This window comes from Aythya fuligula, chromosome 21, assembly GCF_009819795.1.
Source record: "Aythya fuligula isolate bAytFul2 chromosome 21, bAytFul2.pri, whole genome shotgun sequence".
NCBI lineage: Eukaryota > Metazoa > Chordata > Aves > Anseriformes > Anatidae > Aythya > Aythya fuligula.
Window position 1 is genome coordinate 7,078,165 of NC_045579.1, and position 8,561 is coordinate 7,086,725.

Below are 8,561 nucleotides of genomic sequence, written 5' to 3' on the forward strand. Positions count from 1 at the left end.
TTTAGTCTTCGTGGGAGTTATAGACCAGTGGGAACCTTCCCGGCAGAGGAGTCATGGGGTCGGGGGGCGATGGAGCAGGCGGCCGGGGAGCTGCGGTGCCGGACCATGGGGAGCGGGGCCGCCGAGGCAGTGCCAGGGATGCTGTGCTGGCCACCTGTGTGCGGTCTGTTGGCTTTTTTTGCTTTCTTCATCTCCCTTAGTTCTGTCAACTAGCTGCATCCAACAACAAAACGGGGCCCACCCCCTTCTGTCCCTCATGACTATTCATTAAAGCGCGGGGCAGGCCCCAGCTTGCCCAGCGATGGACTCGGCTGTACCAACCATCCCCACCGAGGGGAGCGGGGGTCCTGCTCCGTAATTAAACCCAGCCAGGCTTAATTCCAGAGAGCTGCTTGCAGCGTCGCTGGAGTCAAACCCCATCCCAAGAGAAGCCTTCCTCCGCAGCCGGGGGTGGCTGTGACTGAGATAACTCCAGCTTGTGCTTGTGGAGCTGGATGTGACAGTCATGGCCATCACTCTGTCCTTCTGTCCCTCCATCCACCCCAATCTGGGCCCTTGGGGTTTCTTTCAGTTGCAGGTCAGTAGCATTACAAACCACATCAGTAGCTCCCATCAGGGCTCTCCTGGCTCAGAAGCTCCTGGAGGGCCCATTGACAAAACTGCCCGGAGGCCAGGTAGCCACCCGCATCCCAAGCCTTACATCCGCTAATAAATGCTCTGCTCCCTGCCATCCTGTCTTATTTCGCTGATTTGTTTCACCGAGAGATGTTTTGAGGAAGCCTAACGAGTTAGATGTTTACCCAACATCTGGCTGAAAGCAGGGCACGACGTCAGAAGCAGCAGGACCGCCGGCTACAGCACAAGCCCTGCGATGAGTCAGGTTTCTTTATGACTCGAGGCAGGGGCAGGAACGGTCCTCACGTCAGCCAGAGCCCACTGCAGAACTCCGCATCTTACAGCAGGGGGGGAACCCAAAGAGTGGTGGTTGTATTGTCAAAGATGGAGCCCGTGTGGATCACCCCCCTCTGTACACCGGTGTGCATGCACGGAGCCATGCACAGCCAGGTTGCAGCAGCACCTGAAGGTCCTGAAGCTGGGAAAAAAGCTTCAAGAAAAAAGCTTCAAGAAGCTGCATCACTTCACCTGTGCGTTCATTTTCGTGCACATCAGCCTGCCACGCTTCCCGGCGACAACAGCTAGCAGGAGCTCGCTCTGAGCTCAGCACTGCAGCACGCAGTGGTTGCACGATGGGGCCAACACAGATACGTACTGCTGGCTCATTGCTGCGAGCGAGGGCTGGGAGCTGGCTCTGCCTCTGTGCTCCTTGCCCCCGTGAGCCCGCAGCCTGCTCACAGCAGGAACCTGCTGCGGGTGGCTTCAGTCAGGGCAGCACCAAGGAGCCAAGCAAGGCCGAACATCAGTGCAGGGACAGCTCCACGGTCATTAGCACAAGGGGCTCCACCTGAGCCGTCTGCCAGGCTCAGCCTCCTGCCCCGCTGCAGACAAAGGCCCGCAAGAGAGGGAAAGTAAGCTGAAAGCGAGGGAAAAGGGAGCTGGGGGAGGGGATGCAAGCTGGCGAGGAGGGAAACGGGGGCTTTGTGGAGGGAGATGCTGAAACGGCCAGAGCTGCCTCATGCTGGGGAAGGGATGGATGCTCCCGGGAGGCTGCAGGGCTTGGGATGAGCGTGAATGCGGCAGCATGTGCTCTGGGGGCATTATAGAGGCCCCTGTTGCCTTTGAGATGTCTGGTAGAGGATTTTTAATGCTTGGCTGGGCAGGGGGAGATCCTGAGGCCAGATGAGCAGTGGTTACACTGTGTGAACCAAGCCCTTGGCTTTCAGAGATGGCAAGCTGATCTCTGTGAAGGGTTTTATCCCTGGTGCACCTCCAGCACTGAGGAAGAGAGAAGCACGGCCTCAGTGATTTTAAAGCTGAGCAATTTTTTGGAGCCCGTTCCTAACAGAGCACATCCTAACCAGCAAATTGGAAAGATTTTTGTTACCAAAGCCAGTTCTTCCTGCCGTGCCCTTCCTCTCTGAAAGACCATTCAGAGGAGCACCCAGCTGAGCCCCACTGCAGCAGGGAATGACGTGGCCCTCCAGAAGCCCTGGCTGCAGAGCAGCTTGCAAACAACTTTACTACACAGCATGTTTACACCTGAGCAAATTATACTCTATTTCTGTTGAGGTACTTGAGCTCCACCGTCATCACAGCGCAGAAGCCCTGCTGCATGTTTAAGCAAGCAGGAGGAAGATGCACGTGCCCAGCACAGAGCCTGCTTCCTACAGTCACTGTGACCGCTGCACTTTACCTTGACTGGGGCAGCTGCCTTCTTGCTTCCCAGCCCCCAAACTGCGACTGTCATTGGTGCTGCTGTTGAGAATGGCCTAGAGGATGTATTAACACGTAGCCACTAGTTTACTGACCTCTGTACCACAGGGCTGCAAAACCGCAGCACAGTCACTTTTATAGGTTAGCAGACACCAAACAAATAATGGAAGTGCTGTACCTGTGGTATTTCTGTTTGGTTTATGAACCGTCAAGCTCCCATTTTCTACCCTAAAGCCACCCAGTCACCAGGAGGAAGACAAGTCTGTATGTGAGGTGCGCTCACCATCACGGAGTCGTTGATGCCTCTCAGCTGGAACACATCCATCGTCACCTCCGTGCGGTTGGAGACCTCGCTGCTGCCTGCATGGCTGGACGGAGGGAGGTCGAAGTAGGTGCTGTCTGGTTCCCTGGGAGAAAGTGATGGCAGATGGTCAGCTCTCCAGCACAGCCTGCACCGTTTTGAAGGGCCACAGATCACAATAACAGGCTGGTCAGTGCTGGCAGGTGCCCTCTCCCCAGCACGCTGTGCTACAGGGGCATGGGCAGGGGCTGGTGCTGTGCTGCTGGGGCCAGAGGAGCTTCCATCAGGCAAGGCACAACGGACATGGGCTGCTCCTCTCTAAGCAGAGATGAGTCAGTGCCTCCTCTCCCCAGCTGCCGTGGAGGCACTCTGACCTTGCTGCCCAAACACCTTTGTCTCCTCCAGCAAAAAGCGTGCCCAGATGCTGACCTCTGATGTGCACGAACACCCTTTGTTGCGCTCGTTCCTTTGGCTTTATGTCTTTATGTTGCGTGTTGGGAATCCTGGTGGTTGCACAACCCTTCTCAGAAACAGTTTCCAAAACCTCTGTGGGGCCCTGCACTCAGTGTATGCAAACTCCCCAGCCTCTGACTGCATAGCATCACCGAGGTAAGGCGGTTTGGGAGATGAAATAGTCTGAGCAGAGAGATTGGAGCCTGGGAGCAAAATTCTGAATGCAGAACAGGAATATGTGAAAACTGGAGCATGTGAAAGAAACTTGTCTCCCCCCAGGCCATATGGATGGGATGTGCTAACACAGATTGCACAGCAAAGGGGCACTGCTGCCTCAACACAAACGATCAAATACCACTTACAGTGTGCTCCAGAGGTGCTCAAACGTTGTGCCTTCATCGGCTGGAGACGACTCAGACATCTTTGCAGAGGGGGAGTCTGACAAAGGATAAATCACTCTAGAGGCAAAGAAAAACAACAAGGTTAGCATTGCTGGAGAGCCATACCTGATCGAGGGGAGCAGCAGGAATCCCCCACAGCCACTCAGCGCCTTCCAGCACAGTGTTGGCTTCTGGTTTTGCACAGAGAACGGCCAGCAAAGCACCACGGCCGTGTCCTTGCAGCAGCCCTCTGGCTGCAGCTTTCTCGTAAGGGTGGTGTTTCGGGTGATGACAGCATTCTTACACAGATGTGGGTATTTTTGAAAGGGCCGAAGTGGCAGGGTGCTTGGATGCCAGCCCATTTCTGCTAAACGCCGATCCTGTGACTCAGGGCTCCCATCTGGGATGCTCACAGAGCGCTCCAGCAGCACCCAGCACTGCCACACGCGGCCTCCCCAGCCCTGGGGCACTCTGACAGCTACTCCTAGCCATCGTTTGGGACCGGCTTCATTCAGTAAAGGGCTTAGATTTCTCAGATATACCAAACTCTCGAGTATGAGGCCTCTGAATAAAACCGAAACCTCAAGTTAGGTAGCAAACAAAGTCTCACAGTAAGAATCAGAGCCAAAGGGGCCCTTGGTGCTGCTCCCCTGAGAGCACCCTGCCTGCCCAGCTGCTCAGTGGCCAGCAGAGGAGTGGGGAAACCCTCTTCTGCAAAGCTGGTGCACACAGGGCAGGCCTTCGTGCCCCTGAATCAGGGCAGTGCCAGGAGTTCAAGACAAGGGCTGGCCCCTGTTGGCTGGTGTATGGAATATCCTCCTGCTCCGAACAAGGCAAGGCAGGAAGGCAGGAGCACAGCAGCACCCAGCACCTGAGCTCAGGCACCTCCAGTACCCAGTGGCCACTTCAGGAAGTCTGCTTGTGCTCTGTTACGGTGTTGCTCCTGGATCCTGGTTTGTCCATGTTAGGCACAGGACAATTTTTATCCCAGGAATGTTATTTGCCAACAGACTAACCTATTTTTCTCATGAACCTTTAGTTGCAAATACCCAGAAATCCGTAAAGGTATAAAGACAGCTAAGGAAACTGACACAGAAGACACAATACAGGCACCTTTCAATTTACTTGTTCAGGCATTAAAATGACCTTCCCACTTCTAAGCAGCTTGCAAATACTATTAACGTTATTTTATGCTTTCCAAGCAAACCAAGGCAGAAGCGCTGCCTCTCCTGTAAAGGGACAGCAGCCTTACTGAGAGAAGTGCCCCATTTACCCAGATTGCATACAGGAAATATGTAGGAAAGCCAATTTGGTGAAAGTTTTCTGAATGCTGCTGTGCTGCACAGCCACTGAGCCACCCTTCATCCCGTCTGCTCCTCCTGCCCCTGGCTGTGAGATGGGGAGGGAGCTGTCCCACCCGAGTGCTCAGCACTGCTCCTACTTGCTCCTACAGCCAGGCTCTTTGTGGTCACCAGGCCCTACAGAGGAAACCCACCAGAAATACGTATGGCTACGAGTGCCCATGGGTGGCCACCGTCCGGTCCTGCTTTGCAAAAACGTGGTTCTGTAAGAGCAAGGGCGGTCTGTAGCTGCTCCAGAGCCTGCAGACATGCTCAGAGAGAAAAGACAACACACAGGAGGTGCTCCAGGCGTTGTAACACCCAGGAAAGCCGCCTTGTTTGCCTGCTCTTTGGAGAAATGGGTGACGATACGTGGCAAAGCCCGGCGTGACCGCATGGACAGAGCACGCCTGGCTCAGCTGCAATGTGCCGCGAGCCACAGACAGCCCGAGGGCCCACAGCATCCCGACCTCTTTCTCTGAGCATACCGGGACCTTTTTTGGGTGCCTGTCCCCCTGCCAAGCCCCTGGGAGAGGCAGCGTGCTGCGGAGGGCCGGCCCGCAGCCATCTTGAGCAGCCTGCTGCCTTCCTCGGCACGCCGCCGCGCCTCACGGCCATCCTCCTCCTCCCCAAGAACCCCAGGGACAGCTTCCTTGCCCCTCCTGACACAAACACACGGCCCAGCCGAGACCCGGTTACTCCTTTTCCCCAAACGAGGGTTACCATCTCGTTTCAACTCAGTACCGCCGTGTAATACTGAAAGCCCGAAGGCTTCCTGCTCTCCGCTCTCGGGCTGCCGGCCGCTGCGGGTGATGTTTGGGTGAGCCCAGCTGCGGGGCCGGCCTCGGGGCCCTTTCCGTGGTCCCTCCGAGTCAGCTGGAGGCTGGGCAGCTTCAGGAGACACTGCACCAGGCATTCAAACGAAAGCAGGGTGGTGTCCCCTGAAAGCTGACCCCACGCTGTTTTTTTGCCACGTCTGTGACTCACCTGAGCCACACAGCACCCACAGGTGCTCTTCCAGGAGGGCTCGGCACAGCAGCAGAGAGCTCTCCCCTCAAGTCTGCTCGCAGAAGAGCCAGCTTGTGAAAGTCTCGTGTCCACCCACCCCTCCTCGTCCCACGAGTCAATGAAGAGAAACAAAAGGACGGCAGCAGCAGTTCTGAGAAAAGGAAAAGCTCAGAGCTGCCGCGGGGCTTCTGCTGGGGGCCTTACCCTGCTTCCATGTTGCCTTCCATGGCCCAAGGTGTCGGCAATGTCAAGAATGAGCCAGGCCGTTTCCTTCAGCAGAGAAAGCACCTCCGCACCGCCCCGTGCTGTGTGGTCATGATGGGTGACACCAGCTCTAACCACGTGGCTGCACTCGCTTTCAACAGAAAAAAAATCTGAATATTTTAAGGGCGTTTTGGAAGTTCCCTTTCTCTTTCAAAGCACAATTGGTGCTTGCAAAGCCAGGCCAGCGTCCTCTCACACCCAAACACTTACACTCCATGGTACAGAGAGCATCCTGGCTGTCAGCCTCCCTCATGCAGTGACTACTGCATGTTCTGGGAAGGAATCCCTGCAGCAACAGGGACAGACTAAAGCCTGGCCTCTAGGATGGCAAGGAGTTGCAGAAGACTGCAAACAGCATCCCCCAAAGTTGGCAGCAACCTTGCTGGTGTAATTTGCTCTAAAACGAGGTGCTGTGGAGGCATTTGCAGTCGAGCTGGATGGGAAGCAGGGAAGCGACTCAGCGGTGAGGTCCAGCAGAAGGAAATCACATCCTACTGGAAACAGCAGAGACCCTTGGCACAGGTTAAATGAAGGTGAGCTAGGAAGAGCTGTAGGGACTGATTCTGTCTTGCTAAAGCAGCATTACTAGATCACTTGGATGTAATTACCTCCCAGTGCCTGTAAACTATGCAAATAGCACTGGGAGGTGACTATCCCGGGGCTAAACACACTGGCAGCAGCGGCAGAGCTAGGAAACAGCCCCAGCAGCTTCAGCTTCTGTCACTTCCAGTCTCCCACATCACCTTGGAGGATCCGCAGCCTCTGCAGTAACAGCACCAGCTCCCCGACGTCGCCCTGACACCTCTTCCAGCACCAACGTTTGAGGAAAGGCCCGAGATAACACTTTGACTTCTGCACAGAGGAGCTCTCTAGTGAAACCACCGGGAGGATTTCCACCCTGACACCTCCAGAGACCCACATCTGCTTATTAAACTGAAGATCTCTTCAGCTAGGGAACGGTGCGGCAGGGGTCCTCTGTCCCTTCTGCCTCAGAGCAACACGGACATGATGTGCCTGGAGTGACGTGTGGTGAATGCTGCGACACAGGACTGTGTCAGGCACATGCAGAGCTGGGGGCGGTCTGCAGACAGGCCATTCACCTGATTTATTGCAGGCTTTTAGAGGAAGAAAGACTGAAACATGCAAACTAGGGGGCTCGGTGCATGGAGCGAATGGTGCTTACGCGATTTGCTTGTTTTCACGTGGGAGCTGCCACTCCGCATGCCTTCTCGGGTCTCCTCCACCATTCACTGGATTGTTGCTTCCCTCTGTTGCTAGTTAGTGCATTGCAGGGAAATTGCACAGTGAAAAATCAACTAGAGGTACACGGACAAAGCCTGCAAGGAGGAAACAGCCCGCAGTTGCTTGCTCTGGGGACTTGGCCCAGCACACTGCCAGATTAGTAGTGACGTGGGGCTGCCACCTTCCTCCACTGAGCTGCCAGACTGTGCAGCACGGGTTGGGATGTGTCACTCCAGGGGCACAATTTCTTCTTATTTTAACCACCGGCTCTGAAAATATTCTTATAATTATTACAAATTCAGCTTCCCTCTTTCATCAGCATCAGGCAGGTAAGGGGTACCAGAAGTGTAACGAGGGGGACAAAGCCTTGCTTTGCAAAATGTAGATAGAATCCAAGGTCGCAACGTCACCTGTGCTCTTGTTCACTTGTCCCTGATTAGTAAATTCACACGTGCAAAACAATGCTTAGAAAAGAGGAGTGAGTGAGACCAAATCCTCTCTGACAGACACACAAGTCGACAGACAGGAGTCCCTCGCAGCTCACGGGAGGTGAGAAGGGCCGGCTGTCCCTCCTGCACCTGGCAGCCAAGCACCAGCCCTGAGTGCAGACCCGATCCCGCTGACCGCACGGAGCCAGGCAGCAGGCAACCAGCCACAGCATCCTGCATGTGTCCAACCCCTCCTCTGCTTTTTATCCCACACTTGGCTGGTCTTTCCTCCACAAGTGCTTTAACTCTGGATCTAAGGCACTTTGGAGCAAACTTTCCAAGATTTCCTAATCTTGTATAGCCACCCTACAAAGCAGAACGGCCACGAGTCATCTGCCGGCTGCGCTCCTGAGAGGGTCTGTGCTGAGCAGCGCACACACACAAATAGCAAGGGGTTTCCTTTTGTCTTTTTTTCCTCCTACCTGCTCTGGCTCCCCAGGCGTTTCGAGTTCCCCCGGAGGTCTCCCGCAGACAGGAGCGGCCTGGGATTGAGGATCTATGTTATTTACTGCACTACAATCTAGTAGCGTCCCGGTCGCCTAGGCAATGACATTGGAGCTGTTGAAAGCTATGTGAAAAGTGAGGCAAAGGCTTGTGCGCTCCTTCCTGGAATACGAGGCAGTTACAAGGGGGTGGGGAATGCTCAGCCAAGCGTGCTGGGGAATTAAGCTGGTCACCGGTGCCAAAGTGACTCCAGGGCAAGGCAGCCCTCTGGGGCTCCAGCAGCAGAGTTACAGAGCCCGAGATGGCTGCT